The sequence below is a fragment of the Ambystoma mexicanum genome, chromosome 12 (assembly GCF_040938575.1).
Source record: "Ambystoma mexicanum isolate Mex_15411 chromosome 12, UKY_AmexF1_1, whole genome shotgun sequence".
Lineage (NCBI taxonomy): Eukaryota > Metazoa > Chordata > Amphibia > Caudata > Ambystomatidae > Ambystoma > Ambystoma mexicanum.
In genome coordinates, this window is record NC_090936.1 from 135,821,863 (window position 1) to 135,845,354 (window position 23,492).

At 47.7% G+C, this 23,492-nt stretch overlaps 1 pseudogene; it reads left to right on the top strand.

Moving 5' to 3' along the window:
* Positions 1-1,632: 1,632 nt before the first annotated feature.
* On the top strand, positions 1,633-4,391 carry LOC138514466 (MKI67 FHA domain-interacting nucleolar phosphoprotein-like; annotated as a pseudogene).
* Positions 4,392-23,492: the final 19,101 nt, after the last annotated feature.

A 23,492-nucleotide genomic window follows, 5' to 3' on the forward strand; every position in this document is an offset into this window, starting at 1 on the left:
TTTGCTCTCTCTCTCTCTGGCTGCTCACTATGGGTCCTCTTCCTGCTTCTACCTGAGAGGTTAGGAACCTTGGCGTCATCTTCGACTCCTCCCTCTCCTTCTCTTCTCATATCTTTGTCATTTCTAAGAAGTCAAACTATAAGCTGCACCACTTCAGAGGTTATTCTTCATTTCCTCACTTTCCCCCAGAAGCTCACTGTCTCCAGAGCTTTGGTCCTCTCAAGGCTGGACTACTGCAACAGCCTCTTTTTAAATCGTCCTGCCTCTACAACTTATCCAGAAAAGGACTGCAAGACTTGTCCTTGGCCTCAAGCCCAGGGATCATATCTCTCCAGCTCCGAAATCTGTTCACTGGTTCCCAGTGGCAGCAAGGATCATGTTCAAGAACCTCTGCATTGTCCACAAGGCTTTCCGGGGCCTTGGACCACACTACCTCTAAATCTCTCTTCCTGCGCTCATCCACCTCCAACTCTCTGAGGGTTAGATGCTTTTCCGAGCAGGGAGTTGGGGGCAGATCTCTTTCGTTGGCTGGGGCCTCCCCCTGGAACAACCTCCCTGCCTCTCTCAAACTTAAGCAGAACCATCTCTGGTTTCCGGAAGCAACTTAAGACCTTCCTATTCCCTTTTGCTTTCTCTCTTCCTCTCCCCTGCTCATGACACATCTGTTCCATGCACTGGTCACCTGGCCACCATCAAAACTTGGGCCTAGGTCCCTGCCTGTCCAGTTGCACCTTGTACTGCCTCTTAGCTCCCCCAGCACGTGTGGTCTGTATCTGTAACCCTACAGCCCCCTCTATCTGCACTTATGAGCCACCCATTGGCTGCACTTTCTGACTACCTGCACCGAGCTTCCAGCTGGCTGCACATTTGATTACCTGCACTTCTCCCCTTCCCCTTCCCTGCGCTATCTGAATGACACAAGAAATAGTAAGATCATTGTTTTGTCCTCCCGCCGTTTTCACCCTCCTTGTCTTGTCGTGCCTAGAAACACTTGTGAACAAGCTCGTAATAAATGCCATATCATATCATAGATCGGACTTGTCTAGAAACCTTGTCAGGTGTTGTCAGGGAGAAGGAGGAGGAGGAGAGGCGGCCAGAAGGGTGCCAGGAGTGGTAGAAGGAGAGGAAGAGGAGAGTGAGGACAGGACGTCCTGAGTTATTGTGGTGAAGTGAGCAGCCAGGGCTGTACATAGAGCCTGTGAGGGAACAGGAGAGGTGGAGACTGCAGCAGGATTGGCCAGCTCCTTGAAGATTTTAAAGAGTATGGCCGTGTGGCTAGAGGCTGCAGAGATGCAGGCTTGGATGTGGACTCTCTTCTTGGACAGGACAGAGAGACTGTATTGCCTTTGGAGCAGGCGGCAGGCCAGTTTGTCAGAGGATGTGCTGGACGCCCTCCACTTCATCTCAGACACCCTGCACTTGCTTTTCAGGGTGGCGAGGTCGGAGTCATACCAAGAGTTACACTTGGAGGTAGGCTTCAGGCAGATTCTCATGACAGAGCCAAGGATGTCCAGATTGTTGAAGATAGAAAGATGCAGGTTAGAGAAGGCTGTGTCATAGTGGGAGTCCGCCGCAGGCGGAGCAGAGAAAGTAGCGGCAAAGGCATCCACTGACACATGCTTCATGGGCCGAATGACCGAGAAGGTAGGTGGCAGTGGTGGGGTGGGCTTTGTCTGAGGAGCAGTGTGTTTCTGGTGAGAGGAGAGAGGAGTTGTGAGAGGGTTAGAGATGGGGATGTCTGAAGAGATGAGAACATCATAGGTGTGTCTTGCAGAGTGTGTCGGACAAGAGGGTAGCATGGAGAGAGTGTTGCAGAGGTTGCGGAAGAGTTCAGAGGAGGGATTAGAGGCATCCAGGTGATTGTTGAGTTCTCCGAGGAGGAAATGTTGAGAGGTAGAGGCAAGGAGAGAAGAGGAGAGGTCAGCCCACTCTGAGAGGAACAGGGCAACCTGGCCAGAGTTAGAGGCCAGGAGACATAGAGAGCCTGCACACCAGGCATTGAAAGGAGGAGCAGACCTGCGTAGGAATGACAAAAGCAGGGATCCACTCCAGAAAGAGTTACTCCACCACCAAGCCGGTTGGTGCTAGGCTCAGAGAGGATTTTGTGACAGAGCTCGCCGTGAACCATGTCTCGGTGAGAGCAAGGACATCCAGGTCAAGTTCTTTGAGGAGGTGGCAGGTGTCCGAGGAGTGTTCGACAGCAGAGCAAGCGTTCAGAGTAGCAACGTGGAGGCAGTTGCCACATTTGAAGGAATTCTGGGGGGTTACAGGCACGAGGTACACCTAGTGCAAGCGGTAGAGGGGCCCAAGAGTGGGCAGAGGTGGTAGCAGGAGGTGGCTGAGGAGCTGGATAGGAGGCGGAATGTACCAGAGAGGTGGTGGAAGAAGGAGGTGGTGGAGGAGCCAGACAGGTGCTAGGAGGAGTAGGAGGAGAAGGTGATAAAACGTGGGAGATGACTATTGAAAAGGAGGAGATCAAGCTGAGGGCCCTGGACCAAGATTGTGCCATTCATATAGACATTAATGATGATCTTGGAGGAGTGGAAGAAGGTCAAGAGGGCCTTGTGTTGCCATCAATAATGGGAGAGGAAGAGATAGGAAAGACCATATGAGGGAGGAAGAGGAGGGGCTATTAGAGCCCAGGAAGAAACAATCTGCTGTAGAGGGGCATAAAGGAAGGTTGCAACCTCAAATGGCTCTGCCTTGTTCATGGTCCTAGGCCTGAGCCATCCAATACATAGCATGTGGCCCAGTTAGAGAGGGCCCCAACAACTGGCGACGAGGAGAAATGCACCCACATGTGCCCACATGATTCTGAGGGCACCCTAAAGCATAAGAAAGGGGTACTCCGAGTCTCCCCCCAACCCCCCCCCTGCCGATCCCGGCATCTTGTGAAGCCTTCTGCTGAACCCAGCGTCCTGAAATAAAAAATAAAATAAGGGGGTACTCCGCTGCCGCACCGCCCCCCTAACCCCCCTCCCGCCGATTCCGGCCACTTGTGAAGTTTTCCACCAATCCAAGTGTCCTGCATGGAACTCCGACGATCCCGGCAGAGGAAGGAAACGGCACTTGCTGTTCCAAAAGGCCCGGAGAAAATAGGCACCCCACCCTCTGCCGATCCGGGCACGAGATTGCATGGCAGTCACGGCACTCCGCCGTTTTACGTGACATGCAGCTGTCAGCCATTTGTCGCAGAGAGACAGTGCACGGCTGCCTGCCAATCCAGCAGGGGATTTGCCGGGGACAATCCTCCACCTGCACTCCATCCTCCCAAACCGGCATCTGACAGGAGATAGCCGCTAGGGGGTAGTGGAGGCACATCCAGATGCATTGCCTGACATCCGCCGCGCGGGTACATACACCCGCCAACCTCACTGTCCCGCCACAACATAGACGACAGGCCCCGCTGCATAGATCGGTACTGCATAAAACATCAACTTGAATTTTTGGAAAAGTTAAAAGAAAAGAAATTGTACCTGCACGTCTACTTTTCATACGATTCCTCCTACTGACATTTGCATGAAGAAAAGGCACGCAATCGCTAACGAGGAACCTGAACTGCACGTATTTCGCCTCGAGAGGAAGCAAGAGTGACACATCACATTCACTACTAAAAGATGGGTTTCGTCTACTCTACGGCCTAATGTAGCCAGTTACATGAAGTCACAGAGGTCTAGTGCATTAAACACTGAGACCAGGACGCTGCCGCTTGCCGAGATAATGACAGAGGAAGCAGATACCAATAGTCCTCTCTCTGGATCCGGAGCGCCAGAAGGCGTTCCAACACCGTGTGCGAGGCCTGAATCAGAAGCCAACCAGAGAAGCTCACACTTGGTGTTATTTACGTGGGATAGATATACCCAGAGAACTTTTTGAGCTATGAATTAAGAGTTCTTCAGCCAGTCTGGAAAGTATCAAGTGTTAGACTTTCAAGAAGTAAAAAGACTGGTGGTAGTAAAGGCGATGCATTTGTGGAATTACAATGTGACGAAGTGGCAGAGATTGTTGCTGAGACCATAAATAACTAACTAACTTTTCTGTGAGAGACTCTTGAAATGTGAGTCTATGCCACCAGAAAAGGTTCATGAATATATTTCCAGGGAGAAAAAAAAAGGTTTATAAAGCCAAAGTATCCGGCGGTGATTTGGTACAACAAGAAACGTACTGTCCAGCAGAAAGGAACGATGACCCAACGGCCCCTGGCAAGGATACTGTGGTAGAAACTCTCCGCAAAGGGAATAGATTATGAATTCCCTGGATTTGTTGCCCAGATCCCTATCGAAAAGAAGATTGCAATGAATTTGACCACTGAACTAAACATATATGTGAAGAGTCAGGCCACTACACCAGTCTGTGCACCTTCCTTCAGTTTTGGACTGCCGAAAGTCTGATGATTCAAAAAGACGATGATGAAATTGTGTTAAACATTCCAGGCAGTTTGAAGGAAACAAAGAATGGGAGACCCAAGGCACAGAAAAGAAAAGTGTGTGAGGGTGACAAAGGTGTTGTGCTCGATCCTCCAACCAGTGCAATGAAAACCCCAATAAGAATGATTGCAAAAGAGAACACAATGGCCATGGAGGATAATCGTATCAAAGAGAGTGTCCTGATTCTTCCGGGCAGTGCAAAGAGTGCTAAACAAACCCCCAAAAGAACTCCCTTTGGAGATAACAGCAAAGAGATAGGACAGACTCCCAACACTGATACAAAAAGTGCTGAAAGGAAAACCCCAAAACAAATCTCCTCACACGCATGCCATGCTCCCCCTAGGAGTGCACGTGCTCACGCCAGGGGGCAGAGCACGTGCACCGACACAAGGAGCAACAATGTCAAGCCGTCAAAGGAGACTACGATCAAACAAGGTCGCCAATCTTCCCCAGACAGATCAACAAAGGGAACTACGAGGGTAACTATACAAGAGCTTGCACCCGCTGCTCCTTCGACCACGTGGACAAAAACGGGAACATGTCTATCGGCGGTCACAAGGCCCATTATAACCTTACAGCGACGCATTGATCTGCAGACCAGCATGCAGAACAAGGACCGATATTGCAGGCAATCCACCCTCACCAGCCACCAACAACACCTCACAATGTTGTCAAAGGAGCCCTGGTTCCAAATCAACACCGGAAGGCAGATCCACCGTCGCTCCAAGCAGTGCACAGTACTCGGAAACCACTAAAACTCCAAATCAACACCGGAAGACCTGTCCAACCACACTCCAAGCAGTGCACAGCAATCGACATCCACCAATATTATACGAGGAAGGGGACTCATCCTGGCAACAGTCCTGGGAAACCAGCTCACCAGCCGACCATAGTGGCAGAACAAGACAATAAGGGGAAACAGGCCCACCGCAACATAGCGCTTGGAAGAAATATGGCCATGAGAAAGCAGTTGGACGTATTGTACACACCCAGAACATCTCCCAGGGACGGTACTCCGAAAGAGAAATTATTGTTGCCAAAAGAAGAACCCCACACGAACAGGAGGAGCATGGCTCCTACCGAATGTCGAGGAAAACAGAGATCATCATCAGGAATTGATCCCACAAAAAAAATGACCAGAGCAACCCTAAACCCAAAACATGAGCAATCCCGGTCTGAAACCAGCCCCTCAAAGCACATCTCAGAGGAATGTGACCCCAGAGCAAAGCGAAGATAGGAGAGGCTGCCAGGGACAAAAGCATCCTATAAGGGTACAGCAGAAGAGTTTGACCCCATTGAACATCGGAAGGAAGCTAAGCTGCCATTGGCAGGAGAGATACTGCTTTACACCCTGGAGGACTGGTTTCCAAAGAAAGGCTGGTGTCTTGGGGGGAAGGCCGTTTGGGTTATAACCCAGTGGACCATGGTGCATCTGAGCTCCCTGGTGAAGTGACATGTCCGTTTGTGCAATGGTACACAGACTTGATTTTCAAGACCCCTATCTACGTCAACAATACTGAGGAAGAAGAAGTGCCTCATGAGGACATGCCTCCTGACAAGACAGAACAAGTCGGAACCATAGCACACAGGGGTGGCTGTGACACAGATCTGCTGCATACCCATGAAAACCACCATACATCACAGGAGGAGATCAATAGCAGAGGGGAAGAACAAAACACCTTCCGACGTGCAGCTGTCCGCATTAACGCAGTATACCTGAAGTTGTAAAGGAGGAATGGACAGAAAGAGCACAGTAAGGGGTCTACCAGAGCGGTAGTCCAACAACAGCAGGAGACAGTAGCACAAACGGAAATGAGTGATAATCTCAAGGACAGCAAAATGAAAGTACTGGAAGAGACGTCGCAAACGAAACGCATATGTATCATGAACATCACGGACAACCATGTGGTCCAACAAAACGTGACAGAAAGAAAAGGGACGAAAACCCAAGAAGCAGGTGGAAACCTAAAGATGGAGGAAGTAGCGGGCGAAGAGAGAATGCATGAGGCTGAAACTAAAAGGAATGATACCCCACCTTCAAGGACGCGGAACGACATTGCACGCGGAGGAGTGTCATTTGGCAAGAGAGGAAAGGTCCCAGTAACAGAAAGACCAGGGCTGGCTGAAATGCATACAATAGCCAGGGAAGAACAACTAAGTTCCAGTGCCCGGATGAAAAGAGCAGGAGTTGAGAATGTGCGGAAGCATCAGGGAATTGGAAAGAACAACAGACAAATGAGGAAGTGGAAGAGCACAGAAACAGTGGTGCTAACCAAGAAACAGGTGAAGGGAACAGAAGCCAACATGCCATGGCTGAACTGGGGATGCAAGCTTATCATTGAAAATGGAACCAATGATAAAGAGGTAACACCAGCGGCTTGTACCATGACCCCTTCCAACTCGGGACAACGCCACAGGTCACAGGAAGTTGGGGAGTGGGCAGAAGAGCGTATGATTGAATACCATACTTCAAAAGGTGGTCAGGAATCGACACATAGGTCAAAGGGGAGAAGAGGAGGTAGAGAAGAACTACAGAAGGGAAATCCCCAAATAATACCGCAGAGACCCCCAGAAACTATCAAAAGGAAGATCAACCCCATGAAGGATGTTAAGCAGGGGAGAGATGATGTAGGCAGAATGGCAGAGGACGACCTTAAGGGATGAATGACCTTAATGATCAGACCGAAGGGGTTAGCACGGGAAGAAGGGAGGAAGGGGAGGCGCTATTAGAGCATGGGAAGAACCAATATGCTGTAGGGGGAAATATAGGAAGGTTGAAACCTCACATAGCTCCGTCTTGATCATGGTCCTAGGCCCGAGCCGTCCAATACATAGCATGTGGCCCAGTTAGAGAGGGCCACAACATTGTCTAAAGTTACTGCCAAAATCATTTTTAAGTGCCTGGAAGAAACGTATGCCCTCACCTTCCCTTTTCACTCTCCCGCACCTCTTTTTCTCCCCTCTCTCCATCGCAACTTTTCACTTCCTCCCTCATTCTCTGTCTCTGTAGCTCTCGCACTGTCCCCCTCCGATCCCCCAGTGACCTCCTCAGTTCCAGAAGACAGCCCGACTGTCCCTTCCACATTGGTCACAGCCCCTTATGTTAATTCAACACCACCTTAAAGCCACATAGGTAAAAAAAACTGTAGAGTGGCCCTTCCTTGTGCTAGACCATAAACTTCGTTGCCTACCATACACAAGATATACTTGCCCAATAAATAAATGTTCTGAAGAAGCCATCCATCTATATGCAGTGCTGCAGGGCTTTGAGTATGCTGGGACTAGCCGGGGCAGAGCCCCAGAATTCTGTGAAAAGTGTTTGAGGCGGGGCTCTGTCGAGGCTCCCTAAAGTTCCTTGCTAGCCGTAGCCCATCAGGCCACCAAACGCCAAGGCTTTTGTATTATATACACTGAATCTCTTGTGCATAAGCGAGAGCTTCAGGCTTTAGAAAAAAAAGGCCCTGGCTTCTAGCAGCCTTGCCTTTTCTTGCTTGATGGTGGCGAGACCCCTACCAAGCATCCCTGAGATGCAGAGATCATCACCCTCACACCCACCCTGGCAAGGGGCTGATGTCGCTGCAAAAGGATGCCTGGCCAGGGCTCAGTGATTCAGGCTTTAGAAAAAAAAGCATGAGCTTCTAGCGGCCTTGCGTTTTCTCCCTGAATTGTGGAGCTGACCCATGCCAGACATCCCTGAGATGCAGAGATCATTCCCTTTGCACCCCTGGTGAAAGCGTGATGATCGCTGCAAAGGGATGACTGGAGGCGGTCGGCACCAAAATTAAGGAGCAAATGGAGAGGTGGGAGGCAGCACTTACCTATGCACTTATCACCCGCTATGCCACTCCCCTTTATGTCACGTCTCCTTTAGGTCACGCCCCCTAGTCGAGCTCCCTCCATTTGTAATACCATTTAAAGCACTGCAGTGCTGTAAATGAAATGAAGAAAATATACTCTGTGAACCACCCACCGCTGGTGGAGTGCGGTGAGTGATGAGGTGGGGCTAAATGTGGATTCATGGCAGTCACGTGCTAGGCTGATCGGAACCAAGTCTTCTGCTCAGTCAGGGCCATTTCAAATGACCTGCCTTTTTATCTCGACTAACATAGGGACCACAATCAGAACAGGCATTCAACTTCATTCATTCAAAGGTCAGGAAACAGAAGCACTACGCTATTCAAGACTGTAATGCCCATCAAGAGCAGTGGTGCAATGCCTTTCAAAAAGAAGGGGGCAGGTCGAAGTCCCCTACTTCACATAGAATACACCAATGGCTGTTATGGTGCAACCATCTAAAATAATCTACAAATGTGAACGTAATTCAACACCTAAAAGCAAGCTTGGAGAGCTGACACATCCAGGATTAGTTTTACCTTCTGTAAAAATGTATGAAAAGTGGGGGATGACAACAGCACATGTAGGTCCTCTTGTTGAAGAAGCACACACTCTGCCAGCTTTCCTGCAAGTTCTCCTGCTTTTAGTGATGACCAAAGTAAATAACACTGTGACCCGTTCATACCACTCATCAGTGTTGGTTATTTTGTCGCCAGGACACTCACACTTCCTAGTTCACAGTCAACAATTCCAGTTTAATCACTGAGTAAATGTACTTGCAAGAAGGAATGACCAATCACAAAATAGGGTGCTTTGATTGGTCATAAACCTGGACTAATAACAAGACCACTCTTCCTGCTATATTAGAGTAATCCGTTTCGCCTATATTTTTTTAAAGTATCCGGATGACATAATACAGGCTCTGCCATAGAGCCTTCATGAAGGCTGAAACAGCCCTTCAGTTTGCATCAAATTCTCTTCCTTCTCGTGCACATTGATCATATTTCTCAATGATCCTCAATAAAAGTCAACAAACCTCAATTTCTCAATGACCCTGGTTACATGTTAAATACATCATGATAAACACTTCACAAAAGGGCTGATTAAATACTAATGAAAAGCGGTCCATTAATAGATGCTGTTACCACTACAAAGTGCTAGGGCTTGGTTTCGCCCTGGCCCTTTGCTGCGTTCCATCCAGCAAGGGGGTACCTAGTTAGCTTCACCTGTTCAGGAGCTGACATCTCTGCTGCCTGGGCGTGTGTGTGTGCTCTGCAGCACTGCCTGCCTACTGGCTGCTCTCCGCCACTCCCATTTGCTCGCTCTGGCCTTCTACTCCTGCCTGTCTTCGCCTAGTCCCCACATCCAGCTCCTGCCTGCCTAGGCCTGTAACCTCAGGAGTGCCCCCAATTCTCTGAACTCTCTCACGCTATGGTTTATGTCTGTGCTGCTCCGCCAGCAGCACTGTAGTTTCGCTGCGCTGCCACCTCAGCATACCCCGCAATACTACCTCGCTCTAGCTCCATGGTGGATCATTTTGCAACCCAATTCCCAGCTCACTCTTCCTCTCATTTCTTCGTGGTCACTGCCAGATGCTACAGCCTTCTCATCCAGCAAATTTCTGATCCTGGTGTGTTGGGCTTCTCCTTAGATCGAAAATGTCACCACCGTAGTTTCGACCATCTCCTCACTGTCTGTCCCAGACATGTATTCTTGTTCCTCTTCAGGGAGGTCTGCCGGAACATCAGTCCGCCTGGGTTTCCAAAGAGCATAAACCCAGAACACTGCCTCCGTCAGGGATGTGTCCAGCCGGACTGCCACACAATGAAAGCCTCTCGCTTCCTGCTGTTGAACCACATCTTCTCACAAGATACAGGGCAGGGCTTGGGAAGGGTCACAATACACACTGCCATTTAAGCCCCACTAAGGCTGCCTGCCCAGGAACAGGACAATGAAACTCGACTTCCGCCAGAACAGACCCCAGACGTCCTTCTCAGTGGTGCTGGCCCACTGGTATTCTGCATTTCCCTTGGCCCCAGGGGGTTTGTTTGGGTATCAGTGGGTCTGGGCCGTTTCATCATTGATTAATTCCTGTGTGAAGATTGGTGAGTCTGCTCCTAACACAAAGTGCTTTTTTGCAATTGTTGGTTATTTCACATTGTCTTTTGCTTTTGTTCCCTTTCAGAAATCCTGTAATATCGAATGCGTCTGTCTGTTATTTGTATGATGTATGCTTTTCTGCGTTTTTCCTTTTTCCAACATGGTGGCCATGGATGCAATTGCATGATACCCCTAGCCATGCCCGATATGTCTTTTCCAAAATGAATTCTATTCTTGTTAATCCACTTTTTCTGCCTCTTCATTACAGGGCCTCACTCTGCTTTTTCACATCTACTGCACACCAGGGAGGCCGAATATGGGTGCTACCAACTCAGTGGCAACTTTCCCATTTTTCATTATGAACGTGCAGGGATTCACTTCTTAACACCACAATCCCGTATTTGAGCCATTGTGATGATAGCGAGAAAGGAAGACCACAAAGAGTTGGGTGAATTATTATGGCCTCCTTATTAAGATTTGCAGACTAAGGTTTTGGGTTGGATGAATGCCTTTGGGTAATAGGGCACCCTTACTATACTAGTGCAAGGATGGGATAACTCAAAACGGGTACACCAGGTAATGGCCAACACAAAGTTAAAACCTATGCTTTAGCCACCAGGAAAAACCAAAGCTACAACTAAAGAGTTCTCCACGTTTGGCCAACAACATGTTCATAAATCTGTCCTTTTAAAATCCATCCCTATTCTAGAAAACAAACATTTGATGGTCCCAGATATAAATCTCTTCTAAGGGTACTCACATTGGCGTCATTTCCAGCATTTGTCAGCGTCCCCATAGCACTATCCTTCATATAGGCCTGTCCCGGGCATAGGGTGTTATAAGGATAACATGACCTCCTCCGTGGCATATCAAGGCAGCAACCTAGTTAAAATATGGTTGGTATATAAAAATGTCTTATTTTGAGTACTGTTTGGTATTTGGTGGAATCGAATCTCGTGTATGTTTTTTTAAACCCGTCACTCACTTCAGAAGATGTCATCAGGGTTAAATATCATGTGATGCTATTTCATGAAATTTCAACAGGGTCAAAGGTCATATGGAATCACTTCCGGTGATGTCATCAGATGTGTGATGTCAATTCCGTTACCACTGGCATTTTGGTGAATTGATGTCGCTTCCCAACCCCCCTGTCTCCCACATTGCCAAAATTAGCTCCCTGGCACAGCACAAACTGTGGTGAGGTGGAGCAAGGAGTTGGACAAAGGGGTGGCATTAGAATAAAGAAAAGGTCCTACTTCTGCTATCTTAAAAGGGTTATCCCTACCTAAACAAGTATCCACTATGGTGCTCATCGTCAGGATGTTTGTTCAAATTAAAAGTATCTGTCCTCTGTCCAAAAACCTACTCTCACTATACCATTAGTTTACAAAAGGATTTCAGATCCAAATGAAAGTAATACCAGGCAAATGACTCCCTTCTCCTAGTGAACTGGCTCAGTCTTTCTTGAATCAGAAGCTAGTGCAAAAGATTGTTGGAAAAGAGACAAAGAGATTATGGTCAGGAGAATGGCTCCCTTCTCCTGATCCTCCTCGAACAGCTTTGAGGACTGTCTTGGGATATTCTTTAGCAATAGTTCTCAAAGGTCTCTTCACTTCTTCCGAAAGACTTCTGAAATCTTGATTTACAACTCAAGCAATTCTTCCTTGTCCTCTGGCGTTATGAAGATTATCTCCAGATAGCTGTTGTTGTCTGGTGTCCTTTTTAATCTTAATTAGATTACCACTGTGATGAGCGATATTCCTCCCGATGCACCCTTCACTCTTGGTTCTCTGGGTATCACTCCTGTGATAAGGGAGATCACTCCCTGAGGCTCTCTTAGCTCTTGGTTCTCTGAATGTCAATACTGTGATGTGGGAGATTACTCCTGAGGCTCTCTTAGCTCTTGGTTCTCTGAATGTCACTACTGTGCTGAGGAAGATTACTTCTGAGGCTTTCTTGACTCTTGGTTCTCTGGGTATCGCTACTGTGATGAGGGAGATTACTCCCAAGGCTTTCTTGACTCTTGGTTCTCGGGGTGTCACTACTGTGATGAGGGAGATTACTCCAAGGGCTTTCCTGACTCTTGAGCTGCCCCAACCCCTTACCGAATCTCCTGCTACTCCCATTACCTGTTGTGTGTCGGAACTACATCGCCGGTACTTCCTGGGGTGATGGGCTGCCTTGCATTGCTTCACTGCTTCGTGCTTTCTTTACTCCACTCCCTGCTCCGTCCTTGTGGCTCCACAGAGACTTTCGTCAGACGACTCTGGTGTAGTTGCAGGACCACACGGTCCACCTCCCGAGGTCATGTCACTGCTGGCTTCACTTCCCTTCTTCCACTGGTCAGAAGCTTAGCTTCCACCGCAGTGCTCCACTGACCCTTCCTGGATATCCCCGTCAAAGGGCATCAGCGTGCTTGCAGCTTCATTTTCCCAGGTTTGAACTTCCCGGGCTGGACTGGTCTCACGACGACTGCTATGTCTATTTTCCAGTCCTTTCTCACTCTTTATGTCTTGTGGCTGGATCCTTCCCAGTGTAGAGTGAGAGTCCTTCTTTATTGTTGTTGATGTAATCTTTATGCCTCCTTGGGGCCACCTCTTCTCAGTGGTATGGTAAGGCAACCTGGTATTACTCTGCAAGTTCACTTGGCTCTTCTTCATCTGGGTTATATTGATTTGTGAATCAAAGACAAAAGAGACATTACCATAACAGACTGTAGTGTTATCACAGATTTCGGTCAGGGACTTGGTCACAAGGGAAAAGGGGTTAGGGAGTTCCTTCACGAAATGAAAGTCCCTATCCCCAGGAGGGACGTCTCTGTGAGGTCGCGCTTCCAACACTCCTAGGGGGACTATTGTGTAGCTGCCTCACCTACCTAGCCTCACAGGGAATGGCTACTCCCTTGGGAGAAGCGACAAGCGCCTGTGAATTGTCACAAAACACACATGCACACACATTCACACGACATTTACTTGCTCATTCACACCCAGCAGTCACTCGCTCATTCACAGGCACACCCATCATCATACAACCGTTAATTATTCAACCATACACGCATACATACACCAACATAAACTTGAAATTAATTCTTACGTTCTTCCCCGGTCCTGATGCTTCTTACTGCAGCACCTCCTGAAAGTCCTCTGGCGCCAGCAAAGCACAAATAGGAATCCGGAAACAAAGAGTGCTTCCTGGTTCCTACACATGCACGGAGGAGCCGGAGCGCTCCATTGCCAGCACCCTAATGTGTTTGTATGAGTGGGGAGGCGCAGGAGTGCCTCCTCACACATACAAATGTGCAGTTCCCCAGCCAGCATCTCCAATGGGCCATGCCAGGCTGGGGAAGCAAAACGCCCCGGCCTTGCATAGTCCATTGTACATGCGCACCGAGGGATAAAAACTGTCAAATGGAAACCATGTTTCACTCTGACAGTTTTTCGGGTCCTACCTAAAGGGCGAGGGTTCTGGTGGGTCGGCACCCATTATGGATTACCCACCATTGGACCACCCTTTCTGAAATGGAATTACCTAGGTAGTTTTATTTATTAATAAAAAATCAAAAAGTCAGGGCTTTTTACACCGTTGCCAGATGATATTTACTCACTCACTCACTCACTCACTCACAGACACACACACACACAGACTTGCATACCACAAATACATGTAATTTATTAATGTGCAGAATGTGCACGATTCACTATGTTATTCAGTATTTATACTGAACACATCACCACCGTAGTGATCTTACAGTACCTGACCTTGCCTGAGAAATGGTGAATTGGAAGCCCCCCAAGGGTGTCTTTGGAACTTTGTCTGCATTCAGCATGAATTGGTGTGGCCGTTTTCTGTTAGCCGCGGCTAATGTTATAGGTGTCTTATCATTGTAGGATTGTTTCATGTTGATGATGTTGCTGTCTTCCACTCCTATTGTGATTGTCCTTGTTTATTGTCGTTACAGGATATTATTTGCAGGAATTAGAGCTTCCTCTTTCAAATGTAATACTCTATTAAAGAGAAATTAGTAAGTAAAACGTGTGTGCTTATTAGTCAATACGTTGGTTGTTATTCTTGTTTGCTTTCTGATAAATGGTGCTTAATGTCTCTTCTTGGAATGTGAAAGGGTTAAATAATCCCATTAAGAGACAGAAAGTTCTTCCTTATGTAAATAGATCCAAGCCATTATTGCCTGTATTCAAGAAACCCATCTATCTATCTGTCACAGACAGATAGATAGATGGGTCTCGTGTACGAGCGCATTACAGATATATCATATCATATCATAGAGGCAAAAACATTTACAAGGTTTTGGGTGAGTGAGGTTTTTTCCAGTGCAGCACATGGAAAAAAAAAGAATGGTGTGGAAATTCGTTTAAATAAATCTCTTAAATATAAAATACTTCATTCAGCTTCAGATGACCAAGGTAGATGCGTTCTTGTAAAAACCCTAGTTCACCCAGTTGTTTATACTATCCAAAATGTTTATGGCTCCACATTGCCTAATCCCACCTTCTGGTCTAATCTAAGAGAATATCTTTTTCAATCGGATATCCAAAACGTGATACTGTGTGTAGATTGTAATGAAATTGTCTATCCTTTCCTTGATAGGAAATCAGATGTGAATTTTGAAAACTCCAAAACGCACAAGGAGTTTCTGAAGTTTATTTCAGAATTAGGTATTAGGTATTAAAGACTCCAGGTGCATTACACATACAGGGGATATTGATTTTACGTTTCACTCTATTCCTCATAAATAATTTTCTAGAATTGATTTTATTTCCAATACCGTGTCAAATTCTTTGATTAATGCTAAAATTGATAGTATTACTTTATCGGACCACGCACCAACACATATCACATTGGAAATAGCACAAAGTGACCATAGAACTAATAGATTCATTATTAAAAGACACATTATTCACCTAATTTCTTACTGAAATCCATCATACATTTCGTTCTGTAAAACAAAAGCAAAGGCACCTCAATCTCTAATAACTGGGACTGTTGCAAAACTGTTCTAAGAGGGCATAGATTAAAGCAGGAGTCTGAGTCAATTTGAACAAAGTTAAAGAAATTAGAAAATGTTACAACATCAATTCGGATGCGTCAGGAAACGTAAAGGGATCCGGGATCTGAACCAGTCCGGAGCCCAGTGCCAAGTAGCAAGACCTGTTACACCTGCTGTTTCCACACATATCCGCTGTAACCATCTGGGAAATAGAGCACCTCCCTACGATAGGCGTACCCGTACTCATAAGGTACGCTTTCAGTCATTCCGAAAGCGCTGGGGGTTGCCATGGCAACGCGGACGCTCTGCGTTGTTGGGATCACGTCTTTTCACGTTGAGCCCAGTTGTGGCGGATCACGTGACTGGTGTGTGGAGCATTAATGGACCGTTCAAACTTGGCGTTTCGCTTCTGAATTTGTATTCTATTGCCTTTGCTTTTGCGTGTCTGGATTTTTGTATTCTTGTGACCTCGGCTTGCTTACTGGCTTCCTTTGGATTGCCCCTTTTTGTCTCCCGGCTTTGTACCTATTTTGACCTCGGACCGCTCATCGACCTTCCTCTGCTTCGTGATTCTGACATCTGCTTATCTACTAGGTTTTGACCCACGAACTACTCATCGACCTGTTGCTGCCTCACCCTGGTTCCTTCCTTACCTGCACTGTGCTTACCGCGGACTTCGGTTCCTCTCGGCGTGCTGAACTAGAGACACTTCGTGCTGCTGATAAGGCGTCCTCGTGCCGGCGGTGGGTAGGTGGATCATTGAACTCATGGACACTGGTATTGTGAATAACAGGCGTCCTCATGCCGGTGGGTGTTAGGGTTTTACAGACTTACCTTGGATTTCCATTTTCCTTTTTTTTCTTCATGACCCTGCAAGAAACATACAGATGGTAAGAGTGTTCCATGTTACGCTTCATTCAGTACTTTAGCCATATCCGTGACTACTGTCTAATTTGTTGTCTAATTTGTTGGTGTTCTTTTAGGTTAGATGTCTCACGATTCCTCTTACTGCTAGCTTTGCAGGTATTAGCTTGTTGTGATTTCCTATATTGGGTTATTACTGTCAATTGGCTGTTACTAATTGTTACTTCCTTTGCAGGCTGGCGGTTCCTGTGGCGTCCATCCACCTTTTGGTTAATAGATCCTTCAGAAACCTCATAATGGAGGCTGCTAGCGACCCCTTAACCGCACTGGCCCAACTTGTGGCTGATTTACGAGCCGATGTAACGGCAGCCCATGAGGCCACCCAACGAAATATCCTTGAGATACGGGCTGGCATGCAGGCCACTGGGGAAAGTGCCTCTGGCAGTATTCCTGCTCCAACGGCCTCGTCTGGGGCTCCTCCTGCTAGGCAGGAGAACGCTCCTGTGGTACTCGTGGCTCAGTTCCCATTGGCTCTGCCAGAGCGCTTTCATGGTGACCCTAAAACATACAGAACTTTCATCAACCAATGTCGGTTGCATTTCTTTTGTCGTCCTTCTTTGTTTCCGGATTCGACGACGAAAGCGGCTTTTGTATTGTCTTTTTTGGGTGGAACTGCAGCCGTTTGGGCTAACCTCTTATTAGAGCAAGGAAGTAATCTCCTTCATGACAGTGATGCATTGATCGAGGCCATGTCACGAGTATTTGATACCAGGTACAAGACACAGGCCACTGACTTGGAACTATTGTCCCTGTAGCAAGGGGATGCCTCCTTGCCGAGTTATTTAGCCAAGTTCAACCAAGTGGTTGCCGAGACAGGATGGCCTGATGAGAAGAAGGCTGCTCTGTTCTATAAAGGTCTGTCTGATAACCTGAAAGATGTGCTGACTACCGTACCTGTGGTGCCATCCATGTTCCCCGAACTGCTGGACCTAATTTTGCAAATTGATGCACCGAGAGCCGAAAGAAAAGGGGAGAAACGAGGTCCTATTCCGGTGGCAGCCTTAAATCATGCGCCGGTTCCAAGCAGTGACAAACCCATGCAAATAGGGGCAGTAAGGGGCAGTACGGGGTCCCTTGTCCTCTGAGGAAAGGGAGCACCATAGGAAAAACAATCTGTGTTTTTATTGCGGGTCCTCAGAGCACTTCTTAAGGCAATGCCCCAAGAAACCTCAGAAGGCGGGAAAAGCCAGAGCTCAGCAATAGAGGGAGCCCCGTTGCCGAGCAGTTCTATTCAGGGTTCCTGTTGTCCTGTTCCTTTGTTTTGCAAACCTCGTTGGCCTACCGGTCCTGTGAGCCATGGCTTGTTCATGCAGTTTTAGACTCAGGTGCCACCGGGGACTACATCGACATACAATATTTGCGCCAGCGGAAAATCCCTGTTATCCCGAAAGAACATCCTGAGGTGGTCAATGCAGTTGATCGTACCACATTAATGTCAGGATTGGTCACCGAAGGCACCATTGATCTGACCATGACCATGAATTCTAGACATACTGAAGTCATAGATTTTTATGTTATTGCAGCACCCCAATTCAAGCTCATTTTGGGTTTACCATGGTTGGTAAAACACAACCCTATTGTGGATTGGCAAACAGGTTCAGTTACGTTTCCCTCAGAATGTTGTACATCCAAATGCCTATCTGTACCTGAAGAGCCCTCCAGTACTTGTTCCTCTTTATTGGACACTGCTGCAGTAATCGGGGCTATCACTTCGTCTTTACCTATGGAGTACAAGTCTTTCAGAGACGTATTTGACAAAGTAGGAGCAGAGGCGCTTCCACCGCACCGGCCCTACGATTGTCCTATCGACTTGGTAGACGGGGCTAGAATATCCTCGGGACCCAAAGAGAAAACATTGTTCTGAAGGATTACATTAACAAGGCCTTAGAGAACGGCTTTATTCGCCCGTCTCACTCCCCAGCCGCTTCTCCACTTTTCTTCGTGCCGAAGAAGGAGGGGGACCTGCGTCCTTGTATCGATTACCAAACGCGGTCACCACATGTAACCAATACCCGATTCCACTTATCTCAGTGCTTTTGGATCAGTTGGGTACCTCTGAGTACTTTACCAAGCTTGATCTACGTGAGGCGTATAACCTGGTGAGGATGAGGAAGGGCGACAAGTGGAAAATGGCTTTCAAAACCAAATACAGCCTTTTGAATATCTCGTTATGCCTTTCGGGTTGTATAACGCTCCTGCCACATTCCAACCATTCATCAATGATATTTTGAGTGACATGTTGGATCGCTATGTTGTTGTTTATTTGGACGATATACTGGTGTATTCCTCTTCTTATGAAGAGCATGTGAAGCATGTATCAGCTGTCCTTCAACAATTAAGGCAAAATAAACTCTATGCCAAATTGTAAAAATGTTTGTTCCACGTTCAGGAAGTGGAATTTCTTGGGTATGACATAACCAATGCTGGCATCAAGATGAGCAATGCCAAGGTTAATGCTGTATTGGACTGGCCCGTTCCCATGACTGTTAAGTCCTTACAATCATTCCTCGGTTTTGCTAATTTCTATCGTCGTTTTATCCACTCTTTCTCAGAGACAGCTGCTCCATTGACCGCTCTGACAAGCAACAAGGGTTCTTTCATCTGGAGTCCAGAGGCCCAATGGGCTTTTGATGCTTTGAAACAAGCCTTCACCACAGCCCCGGTGTTGCAACTTCCAGATCCCAGACAACCATATTTCGTGGAGGCTGACGCCTCTGGAGGTTGCTGTAGGGGCTATTCTGTCACAATTATGTAAAGACACAGGAATGCTGCATACTGTAGCCTATCATTCGAGATGAGCAGAACTATACGGTTACAGAGAGAGAGTTGTTGGCTATCAGAGATGCATTCACAGTGTGGAGGCATCATTTGTTGGGTACCGCATCTCCAGTGCAAGTCTACACTGACCATAGGAATTTGTTAGCGCTACAGTCTTTACAATGCACTACTGCTCGTCATGCCAGATGGCATGAATTCTTCTCTTTGTACAATTTCAAGCTCACCTATCGTCCTGGTCCTATGAATTCCAGAGCTGATGCTCTTTAGAGATTACACGGTGTGTCATCTCATTCCTGGGGAGGTACTGCCCTTCACAGTAATCAAGTGGTCTGCGCTTGTACATTACAGCCCTCATTGGTGTCTTCTATTCAGGAATGGGTAGCGAAAGGACCTAATGAAATACCAGAGTATAACATGGATGTTATTCATTCTTTGCCTTATGTACAGGGTCGCCTGTATTTGCCGGATGTTGCCACTCAGCGCACTGCCATGCAGCGGTCTCATGACTCTCTTCTAGCTGCTCATCCGGGCAGGAAAAAGACTTTGGAGCTGTTGAGACGCTGGTGTTGGTGGCCTGCCATCACCCGGGATGTGTCTTCTTATATTGATTCATGCTCAATATGTGCCCAATGTAAAGGTTCCATGTCAAAACCTTTAGGCCTTTTGCATCCATTACCGATACCTGAACGTCCTTGGTCAATGGTTTCCATGGACTTCATTGTAGAACTACCTCCTGTGAAGGGATTCGATACTATCTGGGTGGTTATGGACTACTTTACCAAGCTTGCCTTGTTCATTCCTTGTCAGGGCTTGCCCACAGCACCTGCTCTTGCAGAGTTATTCCTACACAATGTGTTTTGCTTTTTTGGTCTTCCTGATATCATTGTATCAGACCGAGGGGCCCATTTTACCTCCAGATTCTGGAAGCACCTCACGAGTTCGATAGGCATTGATGACCGTTATTCCAGCACATACCATCCACAGATGGACAGTCAGACGGACCGCCTTAACGCCACACTCGAGCAATATCTGTGCTGTCTGACCCTGCAATACCAAGAGTCCTGGTTTTCTGTTCTCATACACACAGGATTTGCTAACAACAATTCTATACATGCATCCACTGGTACTACCCCGTTCTATGCCTTATACGGCCAGAACCCACGTACCCTGCCCTTGGACACCGCTTTGGATACTATGAACCCTGTGTTGCAGGGTTGTCTACGTGATCTCGCATCCATTCACAAGGATGTTGTGCTCCACTTGACTGATGCAAAAGAGCAGGCCAAACGGTTTGCCGACCGTCATCGGAGCGAGGCTCCGCAGTATCAGCCTGGTACCAGGGTATGGTTGTCCACGATAAATCTACGCATGCCTGGATGTATGTGTCTTCTGCCACATTTTGTTGGTCCTTTTACGGTTCAGCACTGGTTAATCCGGTGGCTGTCCGTTTGGAATTGCTATTGTCTTGGAGAACGCATCCTGTTTTCCACATCTCATTGTTGAAACCTTGCACCCAGGGTACCAGATTTCCTACCCATCCTCCGCCTCTCATGGTCCATGGTTCTGAGGAATATGAGGTCAATGCTATTCTTTATAGTAAGACCGTTAGAGGTAAGAGGTATTTTCTGGTGGACTGGAAAGGTTATGGTCCGGTGGATCAGACTTGGGAGCCTGCCACGAATATACACGCTCCGCTTCTCTTGTCACGTTTTTTGACTTCCAGGAGGGGGGTTCTTTCATTGGGGGAGGAGACTGTCAGGAAACGTAAAGGGATCCGGGATCCGAGATCCGAACCAGTCCAGAGCCCAGTGTCAAGTAGCAAGACCTGTTACACCTGCTGTTTCCACATATATCCGCCGTAACCATCAGGGAAATAGAGCACTTCCCTACGAAAGGCATACCCGTACTCATAAGGTACGCTTTCAGTCATTCCGAAAGCGCTGGGGGTTGCCATGGCAACGCAGATGCTCTGCGTTGTTGGGATCACGTGTCTTTTCACGTTGAGCCCAGTTGTGGCGGATCACGTGACCAGTGTTTGGAGTATTAACGGACTGTTCAAACTTGGTGCTTCGCTTCTGAATTTGTATTCTATTGCCTTTGTTTTTGCGCTTCTGGATTTTTGTATTCTTGTGACCTCGGCTTGCTTTCTGGATTCCTTTGGATTGCCCCTTTCTGTCTCCCGGCTTTGTACCTATTTTGATCTCGGACCGCTCATCCGACCTTCCTCTGCTTTCTGATTCCGTCATCTGCTTATCTACTAGGTTTTGACCCACGGACTACTCATCGACCTGCTGCTGCCTCACCCTGGTTCCTTCCTTACCTGCACTGTGCTTACCGCAGAACTTCAGTTCCTCCCAGCGTGCTGAACTAGAGACGCTTCGTGCTGCTGATTAGGCGTCCTCGTGGCGGTGGTGAGTAGGTGGAGCATTGAACTCCTTTTTTCACAGACGCTGGGATTGTGAATAACAGGCGTCCTTGTGCCTGCGGGTGTTAGGCTTTTACAGACTTACCTTGCATTTCCATTTTCCTTTTTCTTCATGACCCTGCAAGAAACATACAGATGGTGAGAGTGTTCCATGTTACGCTTCATTCAGTACTTTAGCCATATCTGTGACTAGTGTCTAATTTGTTAGTGTTCTTTTAGGTTAGACTTCTCCGATTCCTCTTGCTGATTCTTGCTAGCTTTGCAGATATTACCTTGTTGTGATTTCCTATATTGGGTTATTACTGTCAATTGGCTGTTACTAATTGTTACTTCCTTTGCAGGCTGGCGGTTCCTGTGGCATCCATCCATCTTTTGGTTAATTGTGTCAAGGATGGCACTCTGTAAGAGTGGCACAGGTTGTGCTGAAGTAAGGTGGACAGATAAGTACACACACAGCAGAAGGTAAAGAGAACAAAGAGTAGGCAAGTGTAGCAAGGAAATAAGGTACAACAGAATGGATGCCCTCTTGGGGTGTATGCAGATATAGGAAAAGAGTATTCCACGGACCTTAGGAAAAACTCCAGCCTTCTGCACAGTTTGCTATAACAGAGGCCCACGCTGTTTGCTCATGGCTTGGAACAACAGCTATGGGTGTCTGTAACGCAGAAACGAGACAAGGGAAGGGGCAGAGGTTGCCTGACGGAAACCAACAGACAAGCTCTGTACAAAGGGGTCTACAAACAGTACAAGAGAAGACACTAATAGACAAATCCAGGAAAAAGGAAGTTGATAAGCAAACTAGCAGAAGGAAATGAAGGGAAAGCCGTATAACAGGATTGGATAGGGATAAAGAACAGAGGGTTGAAAACAAGGAAGAAAGCAAGGGAGCAGCAGTCAGGAAACAGGGGGACTGCAATAACTGAAAGTAAATAATGTAGGTACACTGTTGTGGATTGCAGAGGACGGTAGGGTACAAGGTTGAGAGCTCAGAGGAGCAGGAAAGCAATGAGCAAGCCCAAAGGAGCAGGGCTGTAAGGAAGGGAGCCCAGAGGGAAAGGGCTTAGGGCAGTGGAGTGAAGCAGGCTGCACGGCAACGATGTCATGATGCCTACCCCCAAGGAGCCAGACCGGGCCCAGCAACCCCAGAGGCAGACATCATGTTCCCGAGGGAAGTCCCAGCGGCCCCAGGTAGGGGCCCTTTGGACTCAGTCCTGGCGCCTTTGGCGCCAGGCTCATGTTGGACAACAGTCCAGGCGCCATAGGCGCCAGGCTCATAAAGCATGACTTTGTGTTAAGAAGTGCTTGGTGTGAACTTACCTGATGCAGATCGTGCTGCAACATCCAGGCCACCTGGAGGCCTGAATGGGACTATTTTACCTATGGGACTACTTTACCACACGGGTGTGGCCGGAGGAAGAATACATACCTTAGAGGAAGAATACATACCTGGAATTACTTTGAAGGCTATTTAAGCCACGCCCAAGCAGCAACTCACGCTTCGCGTTGTTCTGCACCTAGCAGCTGGACGCTCACCGTGTCTGCTCCTGCATCCGGACTCCAGCCACGCCCGACAGCATCCTGGAACACCTGTAAAGGGAGAAGAGAGGAGAACAGGAGAAAGAAGAGACATTACCTGCTTAATCCGCATTCCAGAGTCATCTCGCCGACGATCCTAAAGGGAAGACATTCATTTTTAAAAGCACATCGCATAGCTCGCTGCAGCGCAGCATTCCACTCACCTTTACTAGGCGCCTTCTTGCCCATCAGCGACCATCTGGATCTTCCGCCGCATTTCAGCGCCTAAAGGAGAAAAAGACAAGAACAAAGGTGAGCTAGGGAAGAGAATAGGAAAGGCTTAATTCCCACCATAAGACTTACCTGTTGGGTCAATCCCTCTTCACTTCGGGTCGGCGCCGTTTCTTTGGCATTTCCGAACCCCGGCCCCTAAGGGGAAAAAGACATTAGCATTAGTGAGCGAATGCAAGGACATTAGCGGAAC